Source organism: Lepidochelys kempii, chromosome 7 (genome assembly GCF_965140285.1).
Source record: "Lepidochelys kempii isolate rLepKem1 chromosome 7, rLepKem1.hap1, whole genome shotgun sequence".
Classification (NCBI taxonomy): Eukaryota; Metazoa; Chordata; order Testudines; family Cheloniidae; genus Lepidochelys; species Lepidochelys kempii.
Window position 1 is genome coordinate 14,824,472 of NC_136386.1, and position 15,391 is coordinate 14,839,862.

Here is a 15,391-nt window from a genome sequence, read left to right on the forward strand (position 1 = left end):
TCTCTGTAATATCCTGGGACCAACATGGTTATAACACTACTGCATACACATTACAATGGCTGCGTCATAGAATCATAGGACTGGAAAGGACCTCAAGAGGTCATCTAGTCCAGTCCCCTGAACCCATGCCAGGATTAACTATTATCTAGACCATTCCTGATCACCTGTTATCTAGTGGATCGAGCATAAAGTTTGGGAATTAGGAGACCTGAGTGGTAATTCAAAAATTTCCCTGACTGGCTGTGTTAACTTGGGCAAGTCACTTTACCTCCCTGGACCTCAGTTTCCCCATCTATAAAATGGGGATAAGGATGCTTACCCACCTGTGGATGAAAAGTGCTGAGTATCACTACTTCTGGGGACCCAGTTTTACAAAAGTGCTCAACATCCAGTAGCACCCAGGGCTTTCAAGTCCTATGCTTAAAGTTAAGCATGTGCTTAAGTGCTTTGCTGGATTACGGCCAGAGTGGCCAGCACCTTGCAGGGCAAGCCCTGAGACTTTACAGTATAAAGGGAATCACATATATTGGTCTTAAAGACTAATTGGGTGCCATTCTAATGCTTTACTTTTCTCAAATCATTCAGGTAATTGGGCATTCTGAAAGAGGACATGGCACAATGGATTTAGAGGATTACACTGAATGCACATTTCTCCAAAACCTTTCATACCATTGTATATCACCAAGTGTAAGCCTTCAAGCAATTGGGAAAATTGTATGTTCACTGAATGCTCTCGTCTTCCACCTTTCTTCTTAACTCGGGTGAGGCGGGGGCGTGAGATGATCAGATTGCTGCTGACAACAGTAGAAAGACAGATGATGAAAAATTCTGATCAGTCACTTTAAATGGGGATAGGGGGTTGTGCTCAAATAAATATTTTTGATAGAAAGGCAGTGACAGTTTAAATAGTTGCAGGAATTAAACTATAACTTTAACTGGTGCTGAAACTGAAACTTTTGATTCCACAATTATTTTACTTAAGGGAATAAAATCTAATCTTGCAGCTATTGCATGGAAGATATAACCCATTTTGCTTTGGTGAAAAGTGCACTGCATCAACTGCTGATCAAATACAGATCTTCCAAAAGTGGACTTGGAACGTGCATTAAACATTAATATAAAATTCTCTCACCAAGAGATATTCCCCTGGACAAAATGAAGCTAAAAACTATTAGACTTTCACACAGTAAAATTATTGCTAAAACAGAATTTTATTAAAACTAGGCAGATGCTAAAATAAGATTAGATTTTTTAGAAAAATAATGGAATAAAGCAAATTTTTTACACAATTGCAGTATCTTATACTGCCACAATCAAAGTAAATTATGGAGCAAACACATCCAAAATACACATATTATCTGACCCCTGCCCAAGGAAGGTACTCTTGCTACCCATCTCTATACAAAACTATAGTTCATATGTAATATCACATCAATGACAGGTTTTCACTTGCAAACTGCATCTGGGTTGGCTGGCAGCCAGTGTGGGAAGCAGCTTTCTTCGATGAGGTTAACCTGTTTATGGATGGAAATTACATATTAAATTACAAAAAAAAAAAAGAGGTTAATATTTCAGACAAGAACAAGAGAGCTGTTTGGTGGGGTTTTAACAGGAAGCTCATAGGATTCATTATAGGCTGCAATTATACCAACTTGGCTTGCAGTTTCAGCACTTCTGACAAGCTAAGCTGTATGAGGGCCTGTCCAGAACACGTTTATGTGTAGTGTGTATGTATATATATATGTATAACATCCAGCATGAACTTCCAACAGGGTTTGATAATTCAGGAGGTGGCTCTCTTCCTTCTGAGCTGTGTACTGAGCCAATTCCTAACATCGTGTAAAGGGGCAGTGTTTTCTTGGAAATACCATCTTTCAGATGGGTACATTGGAGGTCTTGACAACATGTAGGGATTTGGACTTACAATTACAGGGCCAGAAGTCAAATGGAGTTGAGGTCATTAGACTCACAGAATGCTGGTCTAAAGTCTTCCATTTCCCTCGCTCCCAAAATGATCATGTGGTGCCTGGCCCCTCTTAAACAATAGCTGCATTCCACCCCAACGGTGGCTGCATTTCAGTGACGGGTGAAGTGATGTCTCTCCACAGAAGGAGAATTCCTTCCTCTGTGAGAGCCAGAAAAGAGTGAGGTGCACACTGGACAGTGTTCCTCCTTCCTTTGACCCAGTGGATGTTCTGCAAGTGAAATGAATCGGGACTGAGACATGGCTACTTCTGGTGGCATTGTAGCTATAGGGAACCATTAAGTATGATAATGCCAATGGTGTCTGCATTATTACAAGCTCAGTCCCCCTGCAATAAACAAAATTTCACCCCAGAGTACAGTTCAAGGACAATAGCAAGATGAACAGCTGTGCAAGATTTCTTCCCAAACCCACTAGCTCATTCCCACCCTGCCCCCAACAATGCTGACTTTCCATCTGATCTCACCTTTCAGGTAATAAAGCCTTTACTAGTTAAGGATGCTAGCAGCAGGCTTTCTAACTCTGGGCTGAGGCTTTTTGCTAATACCGGTAACATCCTCAGATGACTTTATATGCTTACTTCTAAACTCATCTTTTAAATGAAGATATTCTTTTGTAATTCTCAGCTAGGGAAATCCTCTCCTGCCAGGAGCCTGACAGGTTTTCACACCAAATAGGTTTCCTGCAAACAGGTTTAAACTTTTTGACATCCCTCCTCATTTTGACAGATAAACTTGTATCAAATGCTAGGTAAAAAATAGATATATTTCGTAAGGCAATTGGCTTCTAAGAGTCACCACTTAGAGAATCTTTACTTTAGGGGAAAAAAATCAATCTTCAAATATTTTCCCCTCAACTGTGTTTACAGTTTGGATTATTAAATTGAATTTAAGAGAATGTTGCTTCCATGCAACCATTTGTGCTATATGAATCTTATTGAGCTTGGGCAGCATCACGAGACCACTTTGTTCTTGTCAACAGGCATGTGACAAATGTCCTTTCCTCACCATTTGGGTGCAGGTCAAACAGTAGCAGTTTGCAATGGCTGAATGTGGGACCATGCATGTGAATAATCTGTAATCCCCAGGTCTCTAGCTGTTTTTTGCTGGAAAATTAGATTTTCAAAACACTAACGTTTTAAAGTGTGCTTTACATAAGAAATGCCATATGTTCATCAAAAACCTTCCAACCAAAGTTTTGGATTTTTTTCAGTTTTTCAATGGCAGTTCCAATAAATGGCTACCACAGGCTGAACTTGGCAGCACCCTCCCCCCTGGCAGTAAGGAGGGAAAGGATGATACCTGAGAAACTGCAACCTTTCACCATTGAAAACACTTGAATTAATTCAGCCACTCTATAAAGGGCAGCCTGTGAATTAATACCAGGGGGAAAGTTTCAAATAGTCCCAAAGGGACTTAGGCTCCTAAGTGACTTAACTTGCATTGGCTTTCAAAGGGATTTAGGTTCCTGAATGATTTAGGCCCTTTTAGAAACATTACCCTTAGGCCCTTTCGAAATTTTATCCGAAGAGACTAAAATAATGTGCACAGCCTTGAAATGGGTACAGGGCCAGGGAGGGAGATAGGGTACATCTACACAGGGATAAAAGACCCGGGGCACGGCCACAGCTGGCCTGGGTCAGCCCACTCAGGTGTGCGGAGCATGGGCTGCAGGGTTGAAAAATCGCCGTGTAGATGTTCAGGGCTTGGTCTGGAGCCCAAGCTCTGGGACCCTCCACCCTCACGGAGTCCCAGAGCTTGGGCTCCAGACCAAGCCTGAACATCTACACGGCGATTTTTCAACTCCGGAGCCCAACCCAGGCAGGCCTGAGTAAGCTGACCCGAGCCAGCTGCAGGTTGTTTATCCTCATGCAGACATTCCCACAGAGACAAATAAGGGAAGGCAAAGTTAGATGCCCAACTCCCATTGAATTTCAGTGGCATTTGGGTGCCTAAACCCATCTGGTAGGGATGGGAGCGGCAGAGGAATGGGGAAACTAGCCAAATACCTTAACTGTTCATATCCAGACTTCCTAACATTTGCTTTTTTATTTTGTAAATGCTTTTTGAATGGTAGTGGGACTCCACTGAAATACACTTTTAACATTAATTTTTTGGTTAAAGGTTTCTGTTTGGGAACAGAATAATAATGTGTGAGAACTATCTATATCCATGAAAAAAGAAAAGGAGGACTTGTGGCACCTTAGAGACTAACAAATTATTTGAGCATAAGCTTTCATGAGCTACAGCTCACTTCATCGGATGCATTCAGTGGAAAATACAGTGGGGAGATTTATATTCACAGAGAACATGAAACAATGGGTGTTACCATACACACTGTAACAAAAGTGATCACTTAAGGTGAGCTATTACCAGCAGGAGAGCGGGGCTGGGGGGGAAAACCTTTTGTAGTGATAATCAAGGTGGGCCAGTTCCGGCTGAGGAACAATGCGGGGGGGGGGGGCGGGAGGGGGAATAAACATGGGGAAATAGTTTTACTTTGTGTAGGTTTCAGAGTAACAGCCGTGTTAGTCTGTATTCGCAAAAAGAAAAGGAGTACTTGTGGCACCTTAGAGACTAACCAATTTATTTGAGCATAAGCTTTCGTGAGCTACAGCTCACTTCATCGGATGCATACTGTGGAAACTGCAGAAGACATTATATACACAGAGACCATGAAACAATACCTCCTCCCACCCCACTCTCCTGCTGGTAATAGCTTATCTGAAGTGATCACTCTCCTTACAATGTGTATGATAATCAAGTTGGGCCATTTCCAGCACAAATCCAGGTTTTCTCACCCTCCCCCACTTTTCCAAAAACCACACACACAAACTCATTCTCCTGCTGGTAATAGCTTATCCAAAGTGTCCACTCTCCCTACAATGTGGATGATAATCAAGGTGGGCCATTTCCAGCACAAATCCAGGTTTTCTCACAGCCCCCGCTGTGTTGGTGAGTATTTGCTTCAGGTTGGGGGGCTGTCTGTAGGCAAGGACTGGCCTGCTTCCCAAGATTTGTGAGAGTGTTGGGTCATCCTTCAGGATAGGTTGTAGATCCTTAATAATGCGTTGGAGGCGTTTGCAACAAGAATGCTAGTGGCATTCTGTTATTTTCTTTGTTGGGCCTGTCCTGTAGTAGGTAACTTCTGGTACTCTTCTGGCTCTGTCAATCTGTTTCTTCACTTCAGCAGGTAGATATTGTAGTTGTAAGAATGTTTGATAGAGATCTTGTAGGTGTTTGTCTCTGTCTGTGGGGTTGGAGCAAATGTGGTTGTATCGTAGAGCTTGGCTGTAGACAATGGATCGTGTGGTGTGGTCTGGATGAAAGCTGGAGGCATGTAGGTAGGCATAGCGGTCAGTAGGTTTCCGGTATAGGGTGGTGTTTATGTGACCATCACTTATGAGCACCGTAGTGTTCAGGAAGTGAATCTCTTGTGTGGACTGGTCCAGGCTGAGGTTGATGGTGGTATGGAAATTGTTGAAATCATGAGTTATATGGGCCCCATTAGTTTAGTATCTGAGTGCCTCACAATATCCCTTTGCCTGCCCCATTTAAACAGATGGGGAACTGAGGCACAGCAAGACTAAATGACTTCCCCAGGGTTACACAGGAAGTCTGTAGAACAGCAAGGAATTAAACACAGATTTCCCAAATTCCAAGCTAGCACCCTAACCATTGGATCATCGTTCCATTCGTGGCCATACTCTTTAAGTACTCCAGATGCAGAATTCCCATCGACTTCAAGGTGGGTTTTGCATTCTATGACATTTGCAACATTAGCACTTTTTTGTGCAGCACAAATTCAGCATTCAGCTTTAATGGAAATTGTGTTGCAAAAAAATGTTAAAAACGAAAACTAAAAACTCTCCTTTGCACAGCTACAAAATGGAACAAATACTAAAGTGCTCCGCATAGATCTAAGCAAATGCATCAGTCAGTATTTTGCTTCATGGAAGAATGTATTTCAATGCTTTCAGGATTCTGGAATCATGTATCAACTGAATATAAATAAAAAATTCCCCTCTTTTCTCCTTGTCAGTTTTTGGTTTTTATGTATGAAACACAAGGTTCTTGTATTTGGGTTGCAAAACACCAAAGAAGGAATGCTTAAATTTATAAAACAATTATACAGTTGTCACTGAGGTTGTTTTAGAAAAATCTACAAACACTGATTTTAAATTTTGGATTTTGCAAAAAATATATATTGTAATAAAACCTAATTTTGGGGCCAAGATGTCTTGATAGTTTCCCTTTCAGCGTCTTTCAGTTGTTAAAACCCTTTAAAATTCATAAAGCACTGGTTTCAGTTTTAGATTTTTGTAAGTTTTCTTCTTTAAAATAACTCCAATGTTTTGGGCCTTGATGATCTCAAAGCTTCTCTTTCAGTGTCTTTCAAACATTAAATCCCCCATACAGAAGGAATGGAATTTTAATGCCTGAAGACACACCCAATACACTGAAGAGGATGAAAATAAAGGAATATATAATAAGAAACAGGAAACTTCACTTACCAACATTAAGGGAAAACAACATGAAAACACTCCACAAGATGAACCCAGCATATTTCCTTGGCAACTCAGCAGAAAACAAGTAACCTGTTACATAATAAAAAGAGGCAGATTTACACACTAACCTGATTGTAAAACAACAATGGAATATACAGTGCAACACTTTCAAACCCATTAAGCACAAAAGATATTAGCTGCAACAGTAAATTTGATGTTTTAGTATTTTGTTTTTAATATCGTTTAGCATTTCTACGGTACCTGTTATCTAAGGACCTCAAAGTGTTTTACAGACCTCATTTAAGCCTCATAAAAGTTCCTTTCCAAAGGGAAGCTCACCCAATTAATGGGACTTTTCTATAGTGACACTGATGGGAATAGAACTCAATTCCCTGGGAGCAGTTATTATAGGTAGAGCTCAGAGCGATACTCATTCAAGCCTTCACAACTCATCCTGATTCTGATACATTTTTACAAATGTGTAGAGAATGTTTATATGATGGGAAACAGCCAAAACACTTCTGAAAACATCCCCTGCTAGCCAGAGTCCCTTCCCACCTCCCACTTTCTCAGTAAATCCAGTGAGCTTCCGAATGACCATTCCTGTGTTCTTACTTGTGTATCTTTGTGAGCCAGCCAGTTGGGACCACTACCCACTCCAAATTTGCTGGATTTTCTAGGAGGAGGCCTGGATGTAGTCTCAAGCTCCTTTCTTCTACTTAACCTCCTTCTCTTCCACAAATACAGAGAGTAGAACAAGAGGGAAACATCCTCTTCCAATGCAGACTGCTAAATTAAAACCAGGGATCATCCTAGTGTGCTTACTGGAAATTAAGGATTTTGGGGCTTCTCTTTCTGGAAGGTTTCAGAGTAACAGCCGTGTTAGTCTGTATTCGCAAAAAGAAAAGGAGTACTTGTGGCACCTTAGAGACTAACCAATTTATTTGAGCATGAGCTTTCGTGAGCTACAGGTAGGTAGGAAGGTAGCTGCTAGAGATGCCTTTGGATTCCTAAGTTACTTTGCCTTACTAAGCCTTATGGTGAATGTGACAGTTCAGGACAACTGCACCTGTATTGCCCCTGTGTGGTCTAGCAAGGGCACGCACTCTTAGGTTCCTGGATCCCCAGCCATCACCTCTCTCAAACAGAGACATGCATCTTTCTCTACCTCCTGACAGGAGTATTTCCAGGCTGCACAGATCCCTGGCTAAACTGTGTATTCCCCAGCAAAGTCAGATTGCCTCAGCAGGCTTGTTCACTTTTCTCCTCAGAGAATTGAACAATGTAATTGCCACAGTTAAGTTACCACACAGCTCTTTCTAAGCAAGTGCATTTATTCTTAAGGTAAAAGCATTACAGCAACAACATATTCAAATGATAAAAGAACCTACACACATGCTAATAAGCGTCCCAGAGATCACTCTGGCCAGTCAACTGTCCTTCAAATCCTACCAACCATTTTTCTCCTGTGGTCATAAGTTTATAACAGCTGTTAGTTCAGAACAAGCACATGGACTGGGTCATGTCCATCCAACCCTTACTAGGAAGGCCTGAGGCCATCCTTGGATAGAAGGTCCTGATTGCTGCTGGATCAGAAAGAAGGCCCTGAGTCTGTTTTAACTCAGGCTATTTAACCAAAAGTCCTTTCTTTGTCTATTGGTCACTGGAGAGTCTAGTTTGAACCAGTATATGGGAGCCTTTCCCCAGGTGGTGTTAGCTCTCTGAAGGTGTTATAACCTGAGTGAATTTGCCTAACTACCCACTACTATTCTTAGTTCCTAGAGGGCTATGGTCCCCCTCCCCCATGTAACTGCATACAATCCCTGGCCCACAATGATACAGGAACTTAATTCAATAAGCTTTGTCCAGGATATTGCAGGAAACTGTATTACACCAACCACCTGGCTACTCCCAAAAGACCCAGGAAGTGGCCTATCCCAGTTCAAGAAGCATCACAAAGTACCAGATGGTCACCAGTTTTCCCAGAGACAGGAAGAGTGGCACGGGTCCCTGCAGGAAGTAAGATAGAGAACAGCTTGGGGAAAGAGAGAGTAAGGAAGCAGTTGGGTGCGTCTTTGGAGGCTTTCATAGAATATCAGGGTTGGAAGGGACCTCAGGAGGTCATCTAGTCTAACCCCCTGCTCCAAGCAGGACCAATCCCCAATTTTTGCCCCAAATACCTAAATGGCCCCCTCAAGGATTGAACTCACAACCTTGAATTTAGCAGGCCAATGCTGAAACCACTGAGCTATCCCTCCCCCTCAAAAACCTCTCAACATTTTTCATAGAATCATAGAATATCAGGGTTGGAAGGGACCTCAGGAGGTCATCTAGTCCAACCCCCTGCTCAAAGCAGGACCAATCCCCAATTTTTGCCCCAGATCCCTAAATGGCCCCTTCAAGGATTGAACTCACAACCCTGGGTTTAGCAGGCCAATGCTCAAACCTCTGAGCTATCCCTCCAAAAAAACCCAAACAAACAAACAAACAAACAAAAACACTTTTGCATAGCGCCAGATTACAGAAATTGAAAGAATTCCAGACTAAAACAAGGTACTGAAAAAATGCACGCGGTGGCGAGGCCCCAGGCGGCCCCCCCCCGCGCGCGCATGCAGACCCCGCCCCCACCGCCAGAGGCCACGCTTTGTACAGTTCTCTCCTCCAAGGAAGCATGAAGGCATTTGTTCATTTACAACCCCTTGTAATCCAAACCCTGTAGTTTTCACATAAGAGGATAATTGAAGCTGTCCAAGCTAACTATGTAGCAAAGGCCATGGAACTGAGCATTCCACTAGATCAATAAAACTGCATTTGTAAGAATTTGCATTTTCATTTCACACTTCACAGGTCATAGCTTAATTAGCAGGAAAATGTCTGGAAGTCCCAGAACAATTCATGAGTTTATCTCAACTTTATTTTTTGAGCAAGTGAAAAAAAACTAAAATTCATTTGGAACTCATAGTTTTCTTCCCCTGTTCTCGTATCCCTGGTAGGAGCTGTAGGTATTTCAGTTTGGCATGTACATATTTTAAAACTGACTAGGGGTATGATAACTATCATGCAGCCATTGAAATGGAGAGGAGTGATTTAGCATTTTGGAGGCATTTGTCATGTTTGATGAATGTGTCTGGTGATGAAGGGCAATGAAGATATCCAGCTGGTGTGAGATAAAGGGTGTTTCCTGATGTGTAGAGTAGAAGTAGTTCTACATACATTTTATTTGTTTCTCATTTACAAGTCTAAGGGAAGGTGAGGAAGCAGGACATCCTTGAATCAGCTCTCCCAGAGAATATGTAGAAAGTTCTAATGCTTTGACAGTAATACAGTAATGGAGCTGGTGAGCTGACTGATATTGTTTCCTGGTGTTCTCCTGTCTGTCTGTCTCCTACTGTTGTCTCTTGTCTTATACTTAGACCAGGTCTACACTACAGAGTTAGGCTGACATAAGGCAGCTTATGTTGACCTAACTTTGTAGATGTCCACATACAGTGTTGCTCCCACCAATATAAGTCCCCCACTACACTGACCTAATAACTCCATTCCATGAGAGGCCTAGTGCTTAGGTCGATGTAGTTAGGGTGGCGTAGTGTCCGTGTAGATACTTGTAACGGAGCGAGACTCATCCCTGCGGCGCCTCCTGCTGGTCGTCCAGGGAATTAGCATTCCAGCCTCCAGAGCGCCCCCTACAGGCTGGTGTCCTGCTTGCCGCTGGGCCCCAAGTCTCTTCTGGACCTCGGTACCCCCTTTCATGTCGGGGTGCTGCCACCTGCAGTACCCTGCAAAGATCTGGGTCTCCCCTCCCCAGGGAACCCCCAACCCTCTACCCCCACCTCGCCTCAGTCTATGGCCACTGCCAGTCATCACCTAGCCCCCGTTCTTTGGGGCCAACTGCAGTGTAAGTGCCACTCATCATAGGCAAGGGGGGTTGGACCTGCTGCCTCTGCCTACCCCTTGGGCTGCCTCTGCCTATTGGCCTTCCACTTGGCCTGCAGTCTGGGGGGTTTCCAGGCCAGAGCTCCCCAGCTCCTCTGGCCTTCTCCCAGCCCTGCTCCACCTCAGGTACCTTGGTATGCTTCCAGCAGCCAGGTCCCTCCCTCTCAACAGGCTAGAGAGAGAGTTCTGCTCCTGGCTTCACTGGCTTTTATAGGACCAGCTAGGTCTGTTTGGGAGGCAGCCTCAGCTGTGGCCACACCCCAATCAGCCCCGCTTTTCCTCTGCCTCAGCCCTCTCTGAGGGCTGTTTTAAGCCCTTCCAGGCAGGAGCGGGTGACCACCCCGCTACAATACTGCATTACTTACATAACCTGTCAGCATTGTATTTCTCCGTGCTGAGAGGCTGCTGTCAGCCCCCCACACTGCTCCACTTAAGTTGGGCCCCACACTACAAGAAGGATGTGGAAAAATTGGAAAAAGTCCAGTGGAGGGCAACAAAAATGATTAGTGGGGCTGGAGTACATGACTTATGAGGAGAGGCTAAGGGAACTTGGATTATTTAGTCTGCAGAGGAGAAGAATGAGGGGGGATTTGATAGCTGCTTTCAACTACTTGAAAGGGGGTTCCAAAGAAGATGGATCTAGACTATTCTCAATGGTACCAGATGACAGAACAAGGAATAATGGTCTCAAGTTGCAGTGGGGGAGTTTAGGTTGGATATTAGGAAAAACTTTTTCACTAGGAGGGCGGTGAAGCACTGGAATGGGTTACCTAGGGAGGTGGTGAAATCTCTTTCCTTAAAAAGAAAAGGAGGACTTGTGGCACCTTAGAGACTAACAAATGTATTTGAGCATAAGCTTTCGTGAGCTACAGCTCACTTCATCGGATGCATTCCGATGAAGTAAGCTGTAGCTCACGAAAGCTTATGCTCAAATACATTTGTTAGTCTCTAAGGTGCTACAAGTCCTCCTTTTCTTTTTGTGAATACAGACTAACACGGCTGCTACTCTGAAACCTCTCCTTCTTAGAGGTTTTTAAGGTCAGGCTTGACAAAGCCCTGGCTGGGATGATTTAGTTGGGGATTGGTCCTGGTTTGAGCAGGGTGTTGGACTCACTAGATGACCTCCTGAGGTCCCTTCCAACCCTGATATTCTATGACTCTATTCTAAGCGCTCTTGGTGAGGACATGCACCACTGGCAGGGGGAGGATAATGTGGATATGAAAAACCACAGTAATTACTGCAATGGCTGTATATTGACCTAACATAGGTTGACTTAATTGTATAGTGAATACAAGGCCTTAGACTGTAAGCTCTTTGGGGCTGGGATTTTTTGTTGTTGTTTGTACACCACAACCTGAGCCATGCCTGAGGCTCTGAGACACTATTGAAAAATAATAAACAACAAGAATGCTGTACATTTCTACAGTGTCTGAGAAGCCTAATGTACTTGCTGAACTATATACAATAAGTTGTGCAAATATTTTCATTTCTTTCTGTCCCACACATTTTCTTTTCCCTCTATGGAAGACAAGTCCTGACAAACCTCACCAATACTACTTGGTCTTCTGAGGCGAAGGGCCTTCAGCTCCTCTGGTGACATTGGTGGATAGCAGTCATCCTCCTCAGTCCAGGATGATGGTCTTCAGAATTTAGAAGACAAAAGCAGTCCCCTCTTCCTTCACTGCTGCTGGGAGCAATAGACAGGCACACAGAGAACTCTTGAACCCTTGTGAATAGCTCAAAGAAATTCCAGGGTTCAGGCCCCTGGAAAAGTAACTTTGTTTTTGGTTGACCTGAAAAGAGCACACAAAGAGTCTGATCCAATGCCCAATGGAGTCAATTCTTTTACATCAGGCACCAAATGCTGGCATTCCCTCTGAGAAAACAGGTCAAATTGCTTCTCCTGAGGTAGGCTTGGCCAATCAAGAGACGAGAAGAAATGCCTTGTGACTTCACCTATTCCACTTCTACCAAGTAGTAACCAATCTCCACTGGAAATTCAAAGAGACACTGTCTACATGCTTTGAGAATACTCTGTGGAAAGCTGCCTCAGAAGCATGGTGGACATACAGACAGCACACAATATTTTATGTCCCCTTTAGATGAAAATTTCACTGATGCAAAAAAAAATTATGAACTTGAAAAACAAAGTATTTTGGAATGTGTTTAGTATTTTGCTTCTATAATGCACATACAGGAATCACCACACCCACTATGTGACCTTGCCCTCTGGAACACAGCAATTGCCAAGTCAGGTCATTACATTGTGCCTGGCTAAATTGCCCATTGTAGTTTCAACTGTAAGGTATTCATCATTTCCAAGCCTAAATAGTTGTCTAGCAGAACCATATGCTATTCACACAAGAGGAGGCTGTATTCCAGTTTACCAAATTTGTAAATCCTTTTGGGATCCTATGGAATGAAAAGCACCATGTAAATGCAAAATATTATCCCACAGAAATCAACACAGCCACTCATGAAGTAAGATGCCATGTGAATAGGAATCAGAATCTGATCCTTTAACTATAAGCATTTATCAATGACAATTAGTATAATTGAACTCCTGCCTCTTCATGATTTTGGACATGAGACAGGAAGAAAATTTCATTTCCGAGTTTGCTGAAATTTCTACTATGAGCAAGAAAGGCATTTTTTCATGCCTCAATAGAAGGTTTACACCCAACCATACATTTGTTGAAAGCTTCTCTAGAAGTATTATGTGTCCAAGCAATCTCATTTGCTTTTCAGTGGTGCACTAATACACACTTCAACTTCCATCTATAAGATCCACTGAGAAATAATGTCCACTAAATCCTCTTTTTATCAGCTAGGCATGGCTGGTATACTGTCCCAATGTCATCAGTCAGTGAGAGTGTTTTGAAAATTTAATAACTGCATTCAGCTGTCAAAATGAGTTCTTACTTGAAAGAAAGGTCGATATGAGGGTTCTCCCCCGCCCCAAGATTTCTTCTACTTTGGATTTCTATGAGGTTGAAAAACATGCCTTTCTAGATGCTAATGCACATAATACAGTGGACTGTAATGGACTGATTATTGGCTATTCCTAAAGTCCTTACCCAGGCAAAACTCCCACTGACTTCAAAGGTCCTGGTCCTCAAAGGTATTGAGTGTCAGCATCAAAAGAAGAGCTGTCTTGGGCTTTTTGGTAGCTAAAAGTCACCAGCTGTTAGTGCTGTTTTCTTTAATGGGATAATGCAGTGATCCAGCTCATTTACTGTATTTTAAAATAACACTGAATTAGAACCAGATCCTGCCAATTTTGCTTCCATTGAATAGTATTTTACTCCACAAATGGCCCCATTGAAAATCAATGGGACAACTGACTCATTGGGAGTAAAGGTGGCAGAATCTGGCCCATAAGGAATCAATATTTTGTATATTGGCTTCAACCACCATCAGTTTTTGAATGTAAGGTTTTACAGTTTTGCATGTACAAAACTCCAAAAGCATGGTTTGCATGCAAAATTGCTGCTGTTGTGTGCCGTAATCATTACATGCAGAAATAATCAACCGTCTGTCTGTTTATTTCTACAAGAACTGTGCAAATAATTGGTGGCTGAAATGACCCGAAACATTTTTTCCCCCCAGTTTGTTTCATTTTTTTAGGTTTTTGGTTGTTTTATTTTTTTTACCGTTTACATTTTTTAATAAAAAAATGTCTAGCTAAATTTCTAAATAAAAAATTGTTTCAAAATGAAAAATTGAAATGTTGAGTGCTGAAAATTTCAAAATGCATGGTTTCGACTTTTTTTATTTTTTTTTAATTTTATTTTTTATTCAATCAAACGACGTGCTGAATTCAAACCAAATTGGTCACCTTGAAACTGCGTTTTTGGCAATTTCTTTTTTTTTTTTTTTGCCCAGCTCTGTTGTACATTTACTGCAACTGTGCATCTCGCTGTGCTAGCTACATGTACTGTACGAAACATTTGGCCCTTTAACTCTAAAATATGCCTTCTGTTATTGAATCATCACTGAATATAGTTCACCATGGACATTTCCTATCCGACATTTATTCCTAGTTATCAATCTTAGGTACTTCTGTGGCCCCCAATAAATTTAGAATTGGAGTGCCTCACATTCTTTAATGTATTTATCCTCACAGCAACCCTGTGTGATATGGAAGTGCTATTATCCTTCTTTTACAAATGGGGAACTAAGAGACAGTGACTCAGACTTGCCCAAGCTTGCACAGTAAGTCAGTGATAGAAAAACGAATCAAATCTGAGTATCCTAAATCCCAAACTAGTACCTTAACCCCAGGGCACTCTCCTCTAATCCCAAAATTTTGATATCTGTAACAGAAATACAAGCCACAGATAAATAAAGTCCCAAGAAGTCAGGTAAGTCAGGTTCCAAGTTTTTCATCAAGGCAGGAGAGAGGAAATCAAGAAAGACATTTAACAAGAGGACTAAATAAATTATAGGAGAGAAAAATAAAAATAAAAACTAACCCACTTACCGCACGGAGACATTTGTAAGTAGAATCTAGATTTAATGAGGCCAAGACAACCTTTTTTATTTCTTTTGATTTCACATACAATTATCCTGAAACATGCCATGTATTTTGTAATCTTAACTTTGATTGTTTGTGGTTTTAAAAGAAATCATTTTGTTAGTTTTCATCTGATGACCAATCACAGAACCCTTCAGTCTCTGCACTGAGAAAGGTTTATATGCTGATGCCAGCTGCCCCCTAACTGAAATTGAAGTGTTCGCTCAGCATAGCTAGTTATAGACCCATATTGAAAGTGTCAAGACACACAGTAATGCTTATGATGAATAAATTGATTTTCTCACTGTTGTATGTTGGGTGAAAAATGATTTGATTATGTATTTAGCTTCTAATGGAAACTCATTAGCAGAATTTCATTTCATGCTTATTTGCACCTGCAATCCGTTTTTTCTTGTCCTAAGGACTGTTTCATTTAGTTTGCATGCAATA

At 42.0% G+C, this 15,391-nt stretch overlaps 1 long non-coding RNA gene across 1 annotated transcript in view; it reads right to left on the bottom strand.

Moving 5' to 3' along the window:
• Positions 1 to 1,230: 1,230 nt before the first annotated feature.
• LOC140914103 (uncharacterized) overlaps positions 1,231 to 15,391 on the bottom strand; it is a 33,246-nt gene continuing 19,085 nt past the window's right edge. The window contains exons 4-6 of the long non-coding RNA XR_012159769.2: positions 11,974 to 12,109; positions 6,498 to 6,581; positions 1,231 to 1,514 (exon numbers count right to left, since the gene is read on the bottom strand). This is a non-coding gene — a long non-coding RNA (uncharacterized LOC140914103). The remainder of the gene's footprint in view (positions 1,515 to 6,497; positions 6,582 to 11,973; positions 12,110 to 15,391) is intronic.